The sequence below is a fragment of the Triticum aestivum genome, chromosome 2B (assembly GCF_018294505.1).
Source record: "Triticum aestivum cultivar Chinese Spring chromosome 2B, IWGSC CS RefSeq v2.1, whole genome shotgun sequence".
Classification (NCBI taxonomy): domain Eukaryota; kingdom Viridiplantae; phylum Streptophyta; class Magnoliopsida; order Poales; family Poaceae; genus Triticum; species Triticum aestivum.
In genome coordinates this window covers 488829374-488850411 of record NC_057798.1, presented here as the reverse complement: position 1 = coordinate 488850411, position 21038 = coordinate 488829374, and positions in this window count along the sequence as shown.

The window sequence follows — 21038 nt, the reverse complement described above, 5'->3', positions numbered from 1 at the left end:
TAAACAGCAAGTTAAGATGCACAAAGATGATCTACACGAGATTCTAGTCAAGTTACATATAAAGATCATTTAATTCGGAGCTACGGCCTAGAAGATATGAGCAAAACAAGTTAAACACGGCATTGATGGAAAATGCACCCAAACATCAAGCAAACACCTTAAAACAAGGATGCAACATGATAATATGAAATTACATGCAATTCTAAGCAAGTTTCATATAGAGCACACTCAAAACGGAGCAACGGTTCAACACACACACATGAAACAAGTCATGGCAACAATCTGTCGAAAACAGCAACTAGGCATATTGTAAGCATCAAAATAATATGCTACAGAACCTCAACAAGAAAACAAAAGGCATGGGCATGATGTATAGGTAAAGCACAACAAAAGATGAACACTGAGCTATCTCTAGAAATCACTAGAACATGCTCAAACACACATGGTAAGATTGCAAGTTATAACAATTCAGGCTTTGCAGTAAATAACATCACGAAGCAATGTTTAGAGCTATCAAACAACATATTATAGGAACTTATAATAGCAAGCAAAGGCATGGCATGATTGTACTCAAAGCATAGATCAAATGTCCCTTACTGACCATAAGCCAAAAAGGATCAGAAAATATGATGGCACCCACGTAAACATAGCAAGTTATTATACAGATTCAAACATGGCAGAAACAGAATGATGAAGGCATGTTAATGAGCTCGTGCAACTCACTACAGAGCAAAACATGGCATGGCAAGGCACCCAACAGTAAGAAGGCATGTTTGTGAAGCTAAGCATGGCAATAGCAAGGTCATAGGGTGCATGGATCACTAGCAGAACACATGGGAACAAGTGAACTTAATGTTAACAGGATGACAACAACATTATGAAGCAACTTTGGAGCAAGATAGGAACAAGGTACAGCAAGCTATAAATGCTACCAGGGTATTTTATGGATAGAGCATGATATGTAGATCAAAACATATTTATAGAACATCTCCAGATTATGCATAGAATGATTAGTAGCAACATGTTTATATAGCATCACGAAATAACAGATTCAGCCATGAAAACAGCAACATCATGTACCCTACTTAACAAGCTCGAATCACTCACCACAAGTCATTGCATGACAAGATAAGCATAGCATCATCAAGAAGACATGTTTATATAACCAACCAAGGCAAGAACAAGTCCATAGCATGCAAGGATCAACTATAGCAACCTTGGCCAAATTGAATAACATGTAAACAATCTGCCAGGAAACATTTTGAAGCAAAAGTAGAGCACTCAAATGACATGCTAGACTACTCCATAATTGCAACAAAGGGCATGAATGGATAGACAATAACCACATGTTCAAAACACCCTTACTGAAGTATCTCAAAATATGCATGGATCTCTCTGTAGCAACATGTTTACATGGCATCAAAATAACAGCAGAACAGGGACTAAAATCAGTAACACCACGAAGCCTAGTTTGCATGCTTGTGCTAGTCACCACATTGATGACAAAAATACATGGTAAGCACCTCTGTAAAGAAGACATGTCATAGATCAAAACAATGTAGACATCAACCTCATAGGATCCACACATCAATCATGGAAAAAACGACAAAAGAGCTTGTTCTGATAACAGGCAGCAGAAAACATCATGAAGCACTCTTACAACAATGATTCAGGCATCTAGATGACCTCAAATGAATATGATGCAATGGAATGAAATGATGTACTATTCGAGACGAACAATTTGACATATTACACGCACGAAATGGAGCTATGGATGCAGAGATACGGCATGATGAACATGGCATGATTATGTCACAGAAAAAAAGGACTTAGACGAAATATCGCCTCCCGAAAATCAGATCTAGGGTTTCGGGGCACGGATCCCGAGGCCAGGCCGGAGCTCCGCCGGAGATGAAGAAGAAGATGACCGGAGGGGGGCGGAGAGGGCCAGGGCGCCGGGGGAGGCGGGGCGGCGCGATTCCGGCGCGGGGACGGGCAGCGCGACCCTGGCGGAGGCGGGACGGAGCCGCCCGGGGGCGGCCATGGCGCGGCGGCGGCGCTCGGGAGTCGCGGCGTGGGGCGGCGCCCGCGGGCGACGGCGCAGGAGAGGCAGGGCACGGGACTCGGCGCGGCGGCGCAGCTCTCCGGCGATCGGCGACGAGGTCGCAGGCGGCGGGGCTAGAGCGGGGAGGCGGATGGCCGGCGGCGGCAGGCGCGGTCGGGCCCGTGCGAGCCCCAGATGGGCTCCGCGGGCCGCGGCGGCGGGGAGGAGAGAGAGAGGCGCGGGCTGGGTGAGGTGGCGGCGTGGGAGTGGCTGACAGCGGCGGCGGCCGCGTGGCAGCACCTGATTGGCCGGGATGACGTGTCCGGCGGACATGTCCAGCGCGGATGGACATGTCCGGTGGCGCGAGGAGGACGAAGCTAGGGTTTGGACTGCGAAAAATCCGGGAGGAGCACATATAAATAGGTAGAGGGAGCTAGGAGAGTCCAAATGAGGAGCGGTTTTCGCCCACACGATCGTGATCGAACGACCGAGAGCATGGAGAGGAGTTAGATGGGTTTTGGGCCAGTTTAGAAGGGGTGTTGGGCTGCAAAGAGAGAGGGGCTTTACGGTTACCCGGTTAACCGTTGCAGTACCAAGCGAACTCCAAATGGCACGAAACTTGACAGGCGGTCTACCGGTGCTATACCAAGGCCGCTTGGCAAACCTCGGTCCATTCCGAGAACGTTTAACACTCGCTCACAACAGGAGACAAAAGGGGAACGCCGGAGGGCATAGGAGCGCCGGATTGCAAAACGGACAACGGAGAAAAGGCTCGGATGCATGAGACGAACACGCATGCGAAATGAAATGCACATGATGACATGATAGAATGCAACACGCAAGCAAATGACATGGCAACGACGGCGAATAACTGGCAGACACCTGGCGCATCGGACTCGGGGCGTTACAACACTCCTCCACTAACAAGAGATCTCGTCCCGAGATCTTATGACCGAGACGGAAGGGAAAAGTGATGCGGTGAAACAAGAACTCAAGAGAAGAAGCAAAGAATCGAGAGCACTCGAGAAGACGAGAGGAACGACGAGAATGACGAGAATCGAAAAAATCACGGAATTAGATAGACTGTGAAACCACTCGTTCTAACCGGAGTGGTTAGGATGAGAAAAGAAACGAATAAGACTGAAAGGATTTAGGCAGCACTCCGGCTGAAACATGGAGGAATAGAATCTGAACTTGAGAAGATGGAATGACACTTGGCGAGAAGAACAATGCAATGCCTCCGGAAGAATTGAAAGAATTGAATGAAAAGAACTTAGAAGGAAGGATTGAATGGATTTGAATATCTGAGAAGAACGAAGAAATGCAAAACTCCACTTCAGAAGAAAATGAAGAATTAATTGCACTTCGAAAGGCATGCAGGAAAGATACTTGAACTCCAGCAACAAAATATTGATGAACTCTTGAAGAATAAAATAAATCATGAAGAACCACCATGAAGAACTCCGGTAACAAAAGGATGACGAGATAGAATGACGGAAGAAAGAATAAAATGAGCCTTGTGATGATTTAGATGGAGGTTCCGACGAAATGGCTGAGGAAATTTGAACTCCGGAAATGAAAAGATGAGAACACTTGGAACTAGAATTTATTCAACAAGAACAAACTCTGAAGGAAGGGATTAATCACTTGGAAGAGATAAGAATAAGATTTATTGTATACTTATCCTTCATCAAATTAAATTGATGACAACAATGGATTTTGCATACTACTTATTCTTCTTGAAAAGGATTAAGGAGGGATATATCACAAACTTGAGAAGGTCTTCATGAACCACCGGTAGGATTGGAAAGAACGAATGGATTAAAATGATAATCAAAGAAAAAGGAATCTGAAGGATCCACCGTTAGAATTCGAAAATGACTGATGAAAGAGAATGCATCACTGGGAAGAATTAGAAGAACCAATATGCTCGAGGGGATTTAGATGCAAAAGACCAAAGAGATCACGAGCTGATTAAAGAACACTTGAACGAAGCACCGGGATAAATAGTGAATGATAACTGGAATGATGGCCTCCGGTGAAACGAAAAGAAATCAACTCCTGAAATACTCCGGATGATTAAGAAAGAATATCTGGCAAACTGAAATAATTCGAGATGGTAACACGAGGTTAGAACCACGAATCTTCGAGAGAACGGACACGACTTAGAGGGAAAACTCTTCTGCGATCTTCAAATGACGACGAGAAACACCAACGAAATACTGAGATACTCCGGGAGAATGAAAAGCAGAGAGGTTGAGCCAACAATGAAATGATTTGAAATCGATCTTGGAAAGACGTCTGACTGATGAAATTCATTCTTACGTCAGACTCCGAAAAGAATTTGTGAATCACTCCGGGGGAATTAAAAGAGTCAGGTAAGATCCTGGGAAAAGACCTGTGGGTTAGGGACCACTGAAGAGAAAGCATCGTTGAAAAGGATTGATGAACAGATAAAAGATGCACCGGAACAATTGAAATATTCGAATGAGGTAACAACCTCGAATAAATTCAAACACAGACGAATCTCCTGATATGTCTTGATTACTCCGGAAGGATAAACTGGCGAGAGGCGAACGAGCAAGGAGAACACTTGATCCAAGGAAAAGAATACGATCACTACCGAAAATTATAATTGAATCCACCGGAGAAGAATAAGAGATGAAGAATGTCCAACAAAAGAGAATTCACCGGTCAAAATGATTGAGGGAAGACTGAAGAGGTTCCACTCGAATGGAATAGATGGTCGAAATAGACTCAGGCTCCGGGAAGAAGAGGGTGGGAGGGCGGGAAAACACAAAGGCAACTTGGAAGGGGAAACGACGAATAGCTTGAATAGAAAACACCGGTTGAAATCATTGAGGAAAGAAAGCAAAGACTTCGCACGAGTAGGATGGATACTCGATTACGGACTCCGGTTCCGAGAAGAAGAAGGGGTGGGCGGGTGGGAAAGAAAACCACTGAGGATTGAACTCAAAGATGAAGAGGCTCGAGTCAGCTTGACGAGAAATGCACCGGATGAAAAGAGCTGAGAAACAACGATCGGAAAACCAACTGCGTGATCCTAAAGAAAAATTTGAAGGGGAAGAGGAGTAATTCAAAACACCTACGTCAAGAATCCTCACCAGGGCGACGAAGGGGCTGAGGAGTAAAAAGAATTCCTACTCTCCGATATAACTAGACTCTAAAAATAGTTTTCTTCTAGACTCAACAATGGCCAAACTACACGATCAAACAAGGGGGCTCCTAGGGTCGGTCGAGGCTCTGATACCAACTTGTCACACCCAATATGCGACCCTATCCAAAAGGAACTCGAAGGTCCCACCAAGGATAGACCCGCATATTGAAATGGTTTTGCAAGGTGGATATCATTACATCAACATTACATAAAAGATGGGGATACATACAAGAGGCATACAATGCCACACGAATACAACATCACAATACATAAGGGCAACATCCAACTACGGATGAAACATAAACAGAAACTCAAACGACATCCACCCTGCTAGCCCAGGCTGCCGACCTGGAACCTATCCCCTGATCGAAGAAGAAGCAGAAGAAGAACTCAACGCAAGCAAGCATCACTCTCGCGTCATGATCATCGCATAACCTGTACCTGCAACTGTTGTTGTAGTAATCTGTGAGCCACGAGGACTCAGCAATCCCATTACCATGGGTATCAAGACTAGCAAAGCTTAATGGGAATGGAAGGGGTAAAGTGGTGAGGCTGCAGCAGCGAGTAAGCATATAGGGTGGCTAACATACGCAAATAAGAGCGAGAAGAGAGCAAGCGGAACGATCGTCAACTAGTAATGATCAAGAAGTGATCCTGAACTCCTACTTACGTCAAACATAACCCAGAAACCGTGTTCACTTCCCGGACCCCACCGAAAAGAGACCATCACGGCTACACACGCGGTTGATGCGTTTTAATTCGGATCTGGTGTCAAGTTATCTACAACCGGACATTAACAAATTCCCATCTTCCTATAACCGCAGGCACGGCTTTCGAAAGATTATACCCTGCAGGGGTGTCCCAACTTAGCCCATGACAAGCTCTCGCGATCAACGAAGGAATAGACCTTCTCCCAGGAAGACCCGATGAGACTCAGAATCCCGGTTTACAAGACATTTTGACAATGGTAAACCAAGACCAGCAAAGCCGCCCGATGCGCCGACAATCCCGATAGGAGATGCACATATCTCGTTCTCAGGGCAACACCGGATAAGTCAAGCTATGAATAAAACTAGCTCTCGAGTTGCCCCGAGGTGGACCCGCAGGCTGCTCGGTTCGGACCAACACTTAAACAAGCACTGGCCCGGGGGGGCTAAAATAAAGATGACCCTTGGGTTGGCCGACCCAAGGGAAAGGGTAGGTGGTGGTGAGGCAAATGGTAAAACCAAGGTTGGGCCTTAGTGGAGGAGTTTTATTCAAAGCGAACTGTCAAGGGGGTCCCATAAATCACCCGACCGCGTAAGGAACGCAAAATCCGGGAACATAACACCGGTATGACGGAAACTAGGGCGGCAAGAGTGGAACAAAACACTAGGCAAAAGGCCGAGCCTTCCATCCTTTACCAAGTATATAGATGCATTAATAATATAAGAGATATTGTGATATCCCAACCAAAATCCTGTCCACCATGGAGAAATCTTCAACTTCACCTGCAACTAGCAACGCTATAAGTGGGGCTGAGCAAAAGCGGTAACATAGCCAAACAACGGTTTGCATAGGGAAGGTGTCAAAGGTTAGAGGTTCATGGCAATATGGGATGGCTTGATAAACAAGAGATAGGTAACGCAGCATAGCGATAGAACGAAACAACTAACATAGCAATGATAATAGTGAGATCCAGGGTAGCGGTCATCTTGCCTGAAATCTCGCTAGGAAGAAGAACGAGTCCATGAAGAAGATGAAGCCACGAAGAAGAACCAAGTGTAGATGAACGAATCCTCACGATCGCAACGAAACAGGAACTATCGAAAAGAAGCACACAACATAGTAAACACACCACACATGAACAAGGCATGATGCACACACGAGAATGATGCATGACAACGCTACATGAAGCTACTCATGGCAAGAGATGATGCAAACAAGAGCAACACATCAAGGCAAGTTTAAATGAGGCCGGGAACAACATTTAACAAATCCGGTAAGTCCTGATGTGCATATTTCGAAATTGGTCCAGATCTGAATAAAACTTATGTTCAAGTTGTTAAATAGCAAGTTAAGATGCACAAAGATGATCTACACGAGATTCTAGTCAAGTTACATATAAAGATCATTTAATTCGAAGCTATGGCCTAGATGATATGAGCAAAACAAGTTAAACACGGCATTGATGGAAAATGCACCCAAACATCAAGCAAACACCTCAAAACAAGGATACAACATGATAATATGAAACTACATGCAATTCTAAGCAAGTTTCATATAGAGCACACTCAAAACGGAGCAACGGTTCAACACACACATGAAACAAGTCATGGCAACAATCTGTCCAAAACAGCAACTAGGCATATTGTAAGCATCAAAACACTATGCTACAGAACCTCAACAAGAAAACAAAAGGCATGGGCATGATGTAAAGGTAAAGCACAACAAAACATGAACACTGAGCTATCTCTAGAAATCACTAGAACATGCTCAAACACACATGGTAAGATTGCAAGTTATAACAATTCAGGCTTTGTAGTAAATAACATCACGAAGCAATGTTTAGAGATATCAAACAACATATTACAGGAACTTATAATAGAAAGCAAAGGCATGTCATGATTCTACTCAAAGCATAGATCAAATGTCCCTTACTGACCATAAGCCAAAAAGGATCAGAAAATATGATGGCACCCACGTGAACATAGCAAGTTATTATACAGATTCAAACATGGCAGAAACAGAATTATGAAGGCATTTTAATGAGCTTGTGCAACTCACTACAGAGCAAAACATGGCATGGAAAGGCACCCAACAGTAAGAAGGCATGTTTGTAAAGCTAAGCATGGCAATAGCAAGGTCATAGGGTGCATGGATCACTAGCAAAACACATGGGAACAAGTGAACTTAATGTTAACAGGCTGACCGCAACATTATGAAGCAACTTTGGAGCAAGATATGAACAAGGTACAGCAAGCTATAAATGCTACCAGGGGCATGTATGGATAGAGCATGATATGTAGATCAAAACATGTTTATAGAACATCTCCATATTATGCATAGAATGATTAGTAGCAACATGTTTATATAGCATCACGAAATAATAGATTCAGCCTAGCAAAACAGCAACATCATGTACCCTACTTAACAAGCTCGAATCACTCACCACAAGTCATTGCATGACAAGATAAGCATAGCATCATCAAGAAGACATGTTTATGTAACCAACCAAGGCAAGAACAAGTCCATAGCATGCAAGGATCAACTATAGCAACCTTGGCCAAATTGAATAACATGTAAACAATCTGCCAGGAAACATTTTGAAGCAAAAGTAGAGCACTCAAATGACATGCTAGACTACTCCATAATTGCAACAAAGGGCATGAATGGATAGACAATAACCTATTGTTCAAAACACCCTTACTGAAGTATCTCAAAATATGCATGGATCTCTCTGTAGCAACATGTTTACATGGCATCAAAATAACAGCAGAACAGGGACTAAAATCAGTAACACCACGAAGCCTAGTTTGCATGCTTGTGCTAGTCACCACATTGATCACAAAAATACATGGTAAGCACCTCTGTAAAGAAGACATGGCATAGATCAAAACACATGTAGACATCAACCTCATAGGATGCACACATCAATCATGGCAAAAACGACAAAAGAGCTCGTTCTGATAACAGACAGGAGAAAACATCATGAAGCACTCTTACAACGATGATTCAGGCATCTAGATGACCTCAAATGAATATGATGCAATGGAGTAAAATGATGTACTATTCGAGGCGAACAATTTGACATATTACACGCACGAAACGAAGCTACGGATGCAGAGATACGGCATGATGAACATGGCATGATTATGTCATAGAGAAAAAGGACTTAGACGAAATATCACCTCCCGAAAATCAGATCTAGGGTTTCGGGGCACGGATCCCGAGGCCAGGCCGGAGCTCCGCCGGAGATGAAGAAGAAGATGACCGGAGGGGGGCCGGAGAGGGCCGGGGCGCCGGGGGAGGCGGGGTGGCGCGGCTCCGGCGCGGGGACGGGCGGCGCGACCCGGGCGGAGGCGGGACGGAGCCACCCGGGGCGGCTCCGGCCGGGGGTGGCCATGGCGCGGCGGCGGCGCTCGGGCGTCGCGGCGCGGGGCGGCGGCCGCGGTCGACGGCGCAGGAGAGGCAGGGCGCGGGACCCGGCGCGGCGACGCAGCTCTCCGGCGACCGGCGACGAGATCGTAGGCGGCGGGGCTGGAGCGGGGAGGCGGATGGCCGGCGGCGGCGGGCGCGGTCGGGCCCGCACCCCGGATGGGCTCCGCGGGCCGCGGCGGCGGGGAGGAGAGAGAGAGGCGCGGGCCGGGTGAGGTGGTGGCGTGGGAGTGGCTGGCGGCGGCGGCGGGCGACATGGCAGCACCGGATTGGCCGGGATGATGTGTCCGGCGGACATGTCCGGCGCGGATGGACATGTCCGGCGGCGCGAGGAGGACGAAGCTAGGGTTTGGACTGCGAAAAATCCGGGAGGAGCACATATAAATAGGTAGAGGGAGCTAGGAGAGTCCAAATGAGGAGCGGTTTTCGCCCACACGATCGTGATCGAACGACCGAGAGAATGGATAGGAGTTAGATGGGTTTTGGGCCAGTTTGGAAGGGGTGTTGGGCTGCAAAGAGAGAGGGGCTTTACGGTTACCCGGTTAACCGTTGGAGTACCAAACGAACTCCAAATGGCACGAAACTTGACAGGCGGTCTACCGGTGCTATACCAAGGCCGCTTGGCAAACCTCGGTCCATTCTGAGAACGTTTAACACTCGCTCACAACAAGAGACAAAAGGGGAACGCCGGAGGGCATAGGAGCGCCGGATTGCAAAACGGACAACGGAGAAAAGGCTCGGATGCATGAGACGAACACGCATGCGAAATGAAATGCACATGATGACATGATAGAATGCAACACGCAAGAAAATGACATGGCAACGATGGTGAATAACTGGCAGACACCTGGCGCATCGGACTCGGGGCGTTACACTTTTTGCTACACCCGGAGCCGGCCCAAGTAACCCGCCAGAGGGCAATCAGCTTAAGACATCCGGAGCAGGAGGACCGGTTCAACGTCGAGAGATGCCACCTCCTCATATGAGCACGGAACCATCACGTTATGTGCCGATACCGCTGGGTCACTTTTCCAACCCCATGGAGAACTTAATCGCAGGATCAGCACGTCTGGCGGCTCTTCCAGTGGATGGCGATGACCCAACAGCAGTGGAGACCCGGAGGATCAGGGAACTTGTTCAGAAAGCCCTGGCTCAGCAAGAGATCTATTCTTATAATCGGGATAGATTTCATTCAGCTCCTCCGCCTTGGATGGCACCACCTCATTAGAGCCAGAATCAGAGTTACAGCAGGCACATAGGACCTGAAGTTTTGTCACGCAACGTCCAACGCCGTGACCAACATGGAGGCTATAAACCGGTGCAAGATCGAGTACGTCGGGAGAAAGAGCGAGCGGCTCAGTTGGCGGCTCAACAGACGGCACGTCAGGATATACCAGAATATCCATCGACTCTTACTGAGATGGGAATAGCCACCAGAGCTGGTGTTTTTTCTTGTTTGGTACTGGTTTTGCGCAATGTGCGCCTGCCCAAAGATTTCAAGGGACCTCGAAAGGTGCCGAATTACACGGCCGACTTACAGCCTGAAGCATGGATCGAGAGTTATGAGATGGCCATGGAACTGTTGCAGGTTAGTAACGCGGTAATGGCTAAATATTTTACCATGATGTTAGATGGAACGGCCCGGTCTTGGTTTAAAGGTTTACCACCCGATTCCATTGGTTCGTGGGAAGAGCTAAAGGCCCGTTTCAACCGGAACTTCAAAGACACCTGTAAGCGAGCTATGACGGTCGTGGACTTGACGAATTGTAAGCAGGGGGAAGGTGAATCTACCGCCCATTGGGTACGCCGGGTCAAGTAGAGAATTCATTCATCTGATAAGATGGATGCCGGCTCTGCAGTACTTATATTAGAAAGGAATTGCAGCTTCAAGCCGCTAAGGCAGAAATTGGGGCGCCTTAAACGTGACTGCAAGGGTATGGGTACGTTAATGGCGGCTCTGGTCAGATATGCCGATTCTGATAGTACCAAGGATCCCGAGTCTGACGGTGAAAAGACAGGGAAGGTAAAACGGAATGACAGTAGAAAGGGCCAACAGCACAACCCGGAGAATCAAAATAGCAATAAGCGTAAAGCGGATGACAACCCGGAACTTGTGGCCAATGTGACACAAGGTAACAATCAGAGACATAAGGGTAAGTGGCCCCGATCCGGCGGGTTATACACCTTTCTTCATAGTTTATGGAGTCTAGGCGGCTTTGCTAAGTGATATCCGGCCATGGGATATAACCCATCTTCGGCTTTACTATACTTGAGCCACCGACTCTTATAATATATATGTTTTTTGACAATGTACATATTATATAAAGTAATAAAGCAGGACCTTTGTCCTTTTTTCACCCTCAAAAAAGTGTATATGTCTTTTTAATAGGTGGTGGAAACAACCAATAGGGACTGGATCATATCTGAATCTGGCTTCCCTATTGGTCCGACTTATGATCATATCTAAATCTAGCCATGATCACTTAGGGGCTTCCTGTTCAAACATGGGTCGTATCCGAACCAAAGAGAACATAGCTGTCGATACCCACTTGATCGGCATACTTGCCAAACCTACATGGGGGCTTGTTGATCATATTTGAATCATAGCTTAACCCCTTTAGGTCTGATGTGGATCGTATATGAATCATCGTCATTAAACAAATCTTATGGTCACTCGGGGGCTTCCTGTTCAAACATACGTCGTATTCGAACCAAAGAGAACATAGCTGTCGATACCCACTTGATCGGCATCGCCAAGCCACTGGGGGCTATATGATCGTATCTGAATCTTAGCTTGACCCCTTTGGAACGGTTTATTGATCGCATTCGGATCAGAAGCCTGTAAATTATTTGATTATCTTGCGACTTTGGGAAAACATTATGAGATATTTTTTGTCTTTCCGGTTTAATATTGGTCACATCTGGTTATTAAGACCAGCTGAGCATCAAATAAGTAGGGAAGGTTATCAAGGAATTACAGGCATGCTATTATGTTTATGTTTAGCAACAATATAGTTGTAAACTAGCCTATGTAGGGTGCCCTTGGTTCATTTCCGGGTTACAAATACCTTATGTGACACCTGGTGTGATAAACCGCCAAGGGAGTTTGTTTGTTTTATGTGCAGGATAAGACAAGTAAATTTAACATCAGGGAGGCAAATGGTCAATATAAGCTAAGCAATGGCGGCTTATGAAAGTATTAAGCGCCATAAACATGCGCGAAGGCTTGACAAAATTAAGAAGTTTTTTCTATCCTATTACAAGACTCCCCGAGCCTGAATAAAGTGAAGCATTGTTTTGGCAAAGGTTAAGACACCCGGAAGTTTATCCCTGTGGTAGGCTTGGTGGCTCCGGGTTATCCTTCTCTGCCTCTCCGTCGGTTGCTTTGTCCTGGAAGGTGGACGAGGCCCAGTCAATGCCGCTCAAGGCTTCAAATTCAGCCTCATCATCTATTAAACCGGTCGGGTCCACTTCAGGGGCAAAGGTATGCTTACGCGTTGGAGGGATCAGGCTGACTTGGTCATACGAAACGTTTGGGATTCTCCGGTTCTCGCTATCATAGCCCGGCGAATACTTAGTGAGATCAGTATCATTGCCAATGAGAGTCGCCAAGGGACGAACGACTTTGACACAGGTGGTATAGTCTTGATCATCAAATACAGAGCCATCCTCCTTCAGGCTTGGATATCCAAGAGTAAGATCAGCGAAGTCAAGTTCTGGCACCCATGCTTTTGCCCGGATTAATGCGGCCACGGCTCCGGCTCTTGCAGATGCCTGCCTTAAGTCCTTAATCCGCTGAGGTAGCACTACGAGATGCTTCAACACATCTTGTAGGAGGCAAGGAGGGGTATTTGATAAGGCTACAACGGCCAAAGCACGTTGTGACCCGGAGTACAGCTGCTCCACAAGGGTATAAGCCGCCTTGAGCTTGATCAGCATGTTCTGCTTAAGGTTGGTACTCCTGGGGCCTGTATGGTCACAAGAATAAACAATAAGCCGGAGATAATTATCGCAATAATCCTTGGAATATTGCAATGTTTAAGGTTTTTCAGAGCGGCTTACCGAAGATGGCTGAGACCATTTGGGATATCTGCCGCTTTAAGTCGGACAGTTCGGTTGTTGCCTCGGCAAGAGATGTTTCTGCCGTCTCGGACCGGGTCACTAGTAAAGCCCTCTCATCAAACCAAGCTTTTTTCTCCGACAATTTTTTTTAATTTCTCTGGTTCAGAGATGCTGAATTCAAACTTGGAGTTTGCTTTCTGAGTTTCAAGCTCTTGAAGCTTCAGCTGGTTCTTCAGGTCAGCAATCTCTGATTCAAATTGACTTTCGATGGCCTATATTGACATGAGGTTATGATAAGGATCATGATGAGGTAACATTCAAGTCCCAAACACTTTACAAGTAAAGATGTTTGGCACTTGGGGGCTAATGTATGCTGAAGAATTGTAAACCTTATCTGGCCGGGTCACATATATTAAAGTATCAAGCACCTTACAAGTAAAGATACTCGACACTTGGGGGCTAATGTGTATTGCAAATTTAAAAGCCTTATGTTATAACCGGGTTAAGTTAATTCTTTTTGAGCCGAATAAGTTAACAGGTAAAGCAGATTTCTAAAGTCTACATCATATTTGTTCAATAAGCAATAGACTTGGGGGCTGGTACAATATGTAAGACTCAGGTAAACAGTATAAGTAATACCTCAGATTTGTGCTATATTTGTTTCACCATGTCAATTTCCAGGTCACGGCTATTATGCACTTGATTCAGATACCGAGACAATATCACCAATGCTTAAATGAGTATAATCAGTAATGTCCTGCTTGGCCTTTCGGCGTTGGGAAAATTCTTCCTTGGCGGTACATTTGGCAAGGACGATAGGTCGTCCTGGTTCAAAAAATTGAGACTTCACAATCTCAACTTCCGGTTCATTCGTCTTGATCGGGCTAGGAATTTCCGAGTTATCAGAATCGTGGACAACGTCTTCTGCAGGCGGGTCAGAGGTTGACACCGGAATATTGAAAGCCGGTTCAGGCGGTGGCTGATGAGTGGAGCTATCAGGAACGGATGAGTCAATCGCCGGTTCAGTGACCACCGGGTCTCGGGACGCTTTGTTCTTCTTTGCCCTCTTGTTGGGCTTCACCTACAGGCTGTCAATCAAAGTGGAAGGTTGAGTATTAACGTATAAGTATGGAAAGGCTTTAAGTAAGAAAAGATGCATTACTCGGGAGCTGTTTTAAAAGCCGGCATGTTGGATTGCATCGACTCGTCAGAAGACGGAGAGGTATCCTGATATTTGGAGTTAGAGGTTGGCGAATTAGACCCGCCAAAGGAATAGCAGAATGTAAATCGGAAATAACCTCGGTCCGACGATTCCTGGTTGCATCGGGTAAGCCGGAGGGGAGTTCTGCGTCTTGAGTGGCCCGAGTTTGCCTCCGGTTCTCATGCTGTTGTTGCTTCAAAAGAAATTGAGGATCTTGGTAAGCTAGAGGATGTGAAAATCTTACTTTCCGGGTCACCCTTTGGATTTTTTGCGTTGGCAAAGGCTCTGAGTCGGAGGAGATTATAGTTACCTCTTCGTCAATTGCTTGACTGTTCCCTGTATCCTCCTGAAAGGATAAAATGTTAGTAGAGTAACGCCAAAGGAGCTAAGGAAATTAAAAGATTACCTCTTCCTCATCCGAAGACGAGTCATCCAATTTAAACAGATCAGAGGCGCTGGATTTTTTATTCTTAGAGGTGCCCGTCTTGGAGGCCTTCTTTTCGTTTTTCTTGGCTGCCCTGGCTTGTTTGGCAGCTTCATGGTCATACTTGACCTTCCAGAAATTGTCATCGACCTGTGGAAAAAGATAAGGAATGATAAATGCAAGAAGGTATAACATGTTAAAGAGTATTTTTGAAGATTGATAACTTACTGCAGGGGCCGGGTTCTTCTTGTAGAAGGGATGTAAGCCGAAGGCATTACTGGTTACAGTGCCCTCCTTCAACAGCGATTGGACTGTAGTGTCTACCACATCCTCTGGTAAATCATGAGGGCTATGACGCATTGGGTCATCCTTTTCGCCTGTGTAAGTACACATTAAGCCGGAGCGGCGGCTTAACGGTTGTATTCGCCAGGTGACCCAGGCTCGGACCAGATAGATGCCATTTAACCCGTCCCCTAGAAGAGCTTTGATCTTCCTGATGGTTGGATTGAGAGGCAGGCGCTCAACAGCGGATCACTTATCTGCCAGCGGATGATTGGATTCGAGGCGCAGGGCGTGAAAGCTGGGCAGAGGTTTTTCATCAGCCGGAGAAGTGTCCTGACAGTAGAACCACGTCTGGTTCAAAGATTTTGGGTGGCTCGGCAACTTAGCATAAGGGAAAAGACAGTCTCTCTGTCGCTAGATTGAGATGCCGCCAAGCTCAAGACTGGGCCCGTTGGCACGTTCATTTTGCCGGTTCATGTAAAAAAGTTCCCTGAACAAAAGCAGACTTGGCTCTTCTCCCAGGTACACCTCGCAGAAGACTTGACAATTACAAAGATTTGACACGGAATTGGGTCCAATGTCTTGAGGTCTAAGGTCAAAGAAATTCAGAACTTCCCTGAAGAATTTTAAGCCAGGAGGGGCAAATCCCCGGTTCATGTGATCCGTGAAAACTAGTACCTCCCCGTCTTTGGGTTGAGGTATTTCCTCAGACGGGTTAGGGGCATGATAAGACATGACCTCCCTCTTCGGCAGATGGCCGGACTTCACGAACTCGGCAAGTTTGCTTTTGGTCACTATGGATGGAACCCAATTACAAGTCACAGGGGCTTTGGCTGCTTTAGGAGCCATGACAACAGTGGCCTACGATAAAATAAGAAAGCTCCGGTTCAACTTTAACCCGGGAGAAATATCTAAAATTATTTAAAGTGGCGGCTTAAAGAAAGGGGCCTAATGATATAAGGGTGATTGTGCAATAATATCTAAGCCGCTAGCAGTATCAAGAGCAGTTCAAGAATTCTTAAGATCATGAGAAGAGGGCAAGGCTTACAGTATAGTATTGCTTATTTAAACTGGACACCTGGATAGTGGTGTTTAAAGGGCATTTTCCAGAAGAAGTTTTCCGGGTGATAGAAACAAGTTTCACAGACGACAGCTATTATTCTGGATCAAATTATTGCTCTGAAAGATGAAATTTCTAGACCTAAAAACAGGGCAGAGAAGTTCATACATTTGAAGAGGGTTTCTAAATGAGAGAAATGAGATTTATTTCTATGCAGGATCAACACAAACAATTACCGCAGCAGTTCTGCACAGTTTTTATGATCTAAACAAGGCATTGGAGATGAAAGCTAACGAGGGTTTGCGTTGGGCAATGATGAACGCCGACGAACTCAGCGGAGCTTCAATGTAGATCTAAGAAAAGGGGAGGAGAGGAACTCACAGATAAGGACGAGCTACAGAGGTTCACCGTCGATCTCTGGTTAAAGTCAGGTCGATGCAGCGGCCTGAGTCGAGGAAGACGAGCGGGTCGATGGCGACGACGGTGGAGCTCGAATGGCAGAGAGGAGAGGAAGAAGACGACTGAAAGGATAAAAAGAAAAAGACCTAAGTCACAGCTATTTATAGGGAGAGGATAACTGAGATGGCGCGGGAAACGAGGAGATAAGAATTACTATCTAGCGGCCCCGACGCCTCTATTTTTGGAGCAATCAATAAAGAAGAGGTCCGTTGAAGGATTTGATGGAATAGAAAATGAATTAAAGGAAGAATGACGTCACGCCGGGTTAAGCTGGATTCAGATGATGACGTCACGGCGGGTTAAAATTCTTCGTGCAAGACAAAAGACTGCAGGACAGTTCATAAGGTATTTTAAGATTGACATGAATAGGTTCAAATCAATCTGGGGCCTAATGTTGGGGATATAGCTATTTGTGTAAGCCGCCCAGGAGGGGCTGGGTTACGCAAAGAAGACTCACCAGAGAGAAGCCCAAGACCAAAGTATGAAGATGGCGGTTCATAGAGAGTTTAAGGCCCGCAGGCGACTTAAGGCCCGTTGTAGTAAACCACTGTAATAATATTACTTGTATCATAAGGAAGACTTAACTAGTCACCGAGCCGGACATTGTTTATAAGTCGGCCGGGACTCTATAAGCCGCAGGGCGTCAACCCGTGTATATAAGGGGACGACCCGCTGGCGGCTTAGGGCAAGAAACAACTCATCGAGAGCCAGGCATAGCGTATCTCGCTCCCTGGTCATCGAAACATCAATACGAACCCAACTAGACGTAGGCCTTACCTTCACCGTAAGGGGCCGAACTAGTATAAAACCTCTCGTGTCCTTGTCCCGATTAACCCCTTCAAGCTTCCTAGTTGCGATGGCTCCACAACTAAGTCCTTTCACGAGGACATCTGACGTGACAATTCCACGACAGGAATGCTGACACGCACAGTACTCGAGGATTTATAACAGAGTTGCAATCCCACACTTACTACAACGAATGTCTCAAAAGAGAACTTATTACAATAATATGGCTTTGGGCCATCTAAATATGATAACAGCGGAAGGCTTGGAAAATAAAGTGAGTCCATCAACTCCAACAGCATAGCTTAGTGAACGACAATGACCTATGGCACCTTACTCGTCATATGAAAAGTTTGCGACATGATATGTTGTAGCCCAAAACGGGTCAACACATGGAATATGTTGGAAAAGTAACACATAAAGTAATGAACAGAATAAATGCTATGGCATGTATGGCTGGTGGAAAGCTCTATGGTTACAATTTTTGCATAAAGCCATTTTTCTCCTACAACAAAGGAATAAATTTATTTAACTATCATGGTGGTTGTTAAATATTGAGAAGGATCCTCCAACTCAATCCCAATTAAGCATCATCCAACAAAATTAATTTAGAGTGATGAGATCAACATGATAATCCAAAGATCCAGATACTCAAGATGTCCATAACCGGGGACACGGCTAACCATGATTAGTTTGTACACTCTGCAGAGGTTTGTGCACTTTTCCCCACAAGACTTAATCTCCTCCATTGAATTTCTCGCACTACATGATGTTTGAGAAACAGATGACCGAGACACATTCTTTCAGAAGCATTAATTCTTTACTCTGGGTAGACAGTACCACTTACATCCCCTACATCTGCTAGTCTACCATTGAAAGATGTCACACAACATACTCAACTATGCTAGAGCCCATAATAGCTTGTGGCTGCACACGGAAGTTTCTAGCATGAATAATCTTATGATCCCTTTGAGCCTGGGTGGCAGACCGTAGGATGATCACACGGGTTCTCCGGGATATCCTAGGACAACACTGGATTCTCCAGGTGCCCGCAACCAATCCACCTAGATGTGATTTTAAGTAGCCACCTTAATTTAACCATTATTTAACAATACTCACATATGTCATGGATACACTCACCCAATCCACATCTACGACCATAGCATAGCAATCCTGAGCAAACGTAGAAGTAACTCCCAAAGTTTTGATAATAAACAGGCAATAGGTTCTACCTCATCATCTACTTACCAACCCACATGTTATTCTGAACCTAACCATGCAATGTGTGAGGGTTTAAACTAATGCATAAAATCTGGGTAATAAAGGCATATGATCAAAGTGTACTTGCCTTGCTGATGATCTGCAAAACCTAGAGACTCCTAGTAGCACACTTCGCACTCCGGGAATTCTATCGCAAACAAACAATAACATACATAAGCACTCAACAAAATGCACGGGTAAAACTCAAATAATAAGATCTAACCAGAAAGTTCAACTGAAGAACTCCGGTTTGCAAAAAGAATCAAATCAAACGGAGAAACAAAACTCAAACTACGAAAGAAACAAGATCCGATTACTAATCTGGACTAAAGTCAAATTTTACAGTGCCAAAATCTTGTTCAAGTTGGTTAAACAAAAAAAGGTCTTCGAGACGAAGATCTAGGCGCTTGTTTCACCTGATTCCAATAAAGGAGCGAAAAGATAAACTAAAACGAAGATCAGGGCAGAAATCGCGATCGAAAATAATCGCGGAAAAACCCTGAAAAAAAGAAAAACAGACGAACAGGCTAACTAACGAAGTTTCGCTGTCTGTGCTAAAAGAACGAATAGCATTCATTAAAATGAACATACAGACGAACGCCCGCAAATTAACTAAACCGAAAAAGCCGAACCGATCTCACAGAAAAAACCAAATCTAGAGTTTTCCTAAAAAATGATCGGTTTTAAAAAAAACTGAATGACGGCGGCTGCGACTACCTCGTCGGTGGGGACCGGCGGCGGGCGGGCGGTGGCTCCGATGTAGGGGCTCCGGCGGCGGCGGGCGGGGTCGGCGGCGGCAGTGACGGCGGCGAGTGGCGGGGGCTGCGGCTGGCGGCGGGGCGGCGGCTGGCGGCGAGATCGAGGCAGGGCAAGGGTTTGGGTGCGGGGTGGGCTGCGGCTCGGGCCCCTCGGCTTTTAAAGGCCGGCCGGGCTAGTGTCCTGGGCGGACACGGCCCGGTTAGGTCGGTAACTTTTTTTTTTCTTGAGATAAATCCTGATGGAGAAAAACTAATAAAAGAAATACTAAATGGACTCCAAAAAGTCCGAAGTAAATTTTCACGGACCTCTAATAATATTGCGGACAAAGTGAACATTTATTTGGGCCTCTAGTGCAATTTTGAAAAAACGCATTTTTTCCTAATTCAAATAAAATAGCAATAAAACTCCAAATAAAATTCTTATTTGATTTTAATATTTGTCCTCCAATATTTCTTTATTTTGGAGAAGTCATTTTACCTCCTCTCTTTTATTTTAATATTCGAAATATACGAAGATAAAAATAATTAAAACCAATTGATCCTCTTTTCAAAATTTGAGAAAACTCAAATATGAAAATAACGAAATCCCCAACTCTCTCCGTGGGTCCTTGAGTTGCGTAGAATTTCTAGGATCAACCAAAATGCAATAAAATATGATATGCCTATGATGAACCTATGTATAACATTCCAAATTGAAAATTTGGGATGTTACAAACCTACCCCCTTAAGATGAATCTCGCCCTCGAGATTCGGGTTGGCTACATAATAGTTGTGGGTGGTCGTTCTGTAAGTATTCCTCTCGTTCCCAGGTGGCTTCCTCCTCAGTATGGTGGCTCCACTGAACTTTGCAAAACTTGATAACTCAGCTGCGTGTGACTCGGCTGGCAAACTCGAGAATCTTCACTGGTTTCTCCTCGTAAGTCAAATCACTATCCAACTGAATCGCTTCCAGTGGCACTGTGTCTCTTAGGGGAATATCGGCCATCTCTGCGTGGCACTTCTTCAACTGGGAAACGTGAAACACATCACGAACTCCTGACAATCCTTCTGGCAATTCCAGCTTATAAGCAACTTTTCCCATACGCTCCAAAACTTTGTAGGGCCCCACATAACTTGGTACTAACTTTCCCTTAACTCCAAAACGCTTAACTCCTTGAAGTGGGGACACACGAAGGTATACTCTATCTTCGACTTCATAAACTGACTCCTTGCGTTTAGAATCCCCATAGCTCTTCTTCCTGGACTGGGCTACCTTGAGTCTATCGTGAATCAGTTTAACCTTCTCTTCAGACCCCTTAATCAAATCTGGTCCAAACAACTTACGTCTCTAACTTCGTCCCATAATAACAGTGTCCTGCACCTCCTTCCGTACAAGGCTTCGAAAGGGGCC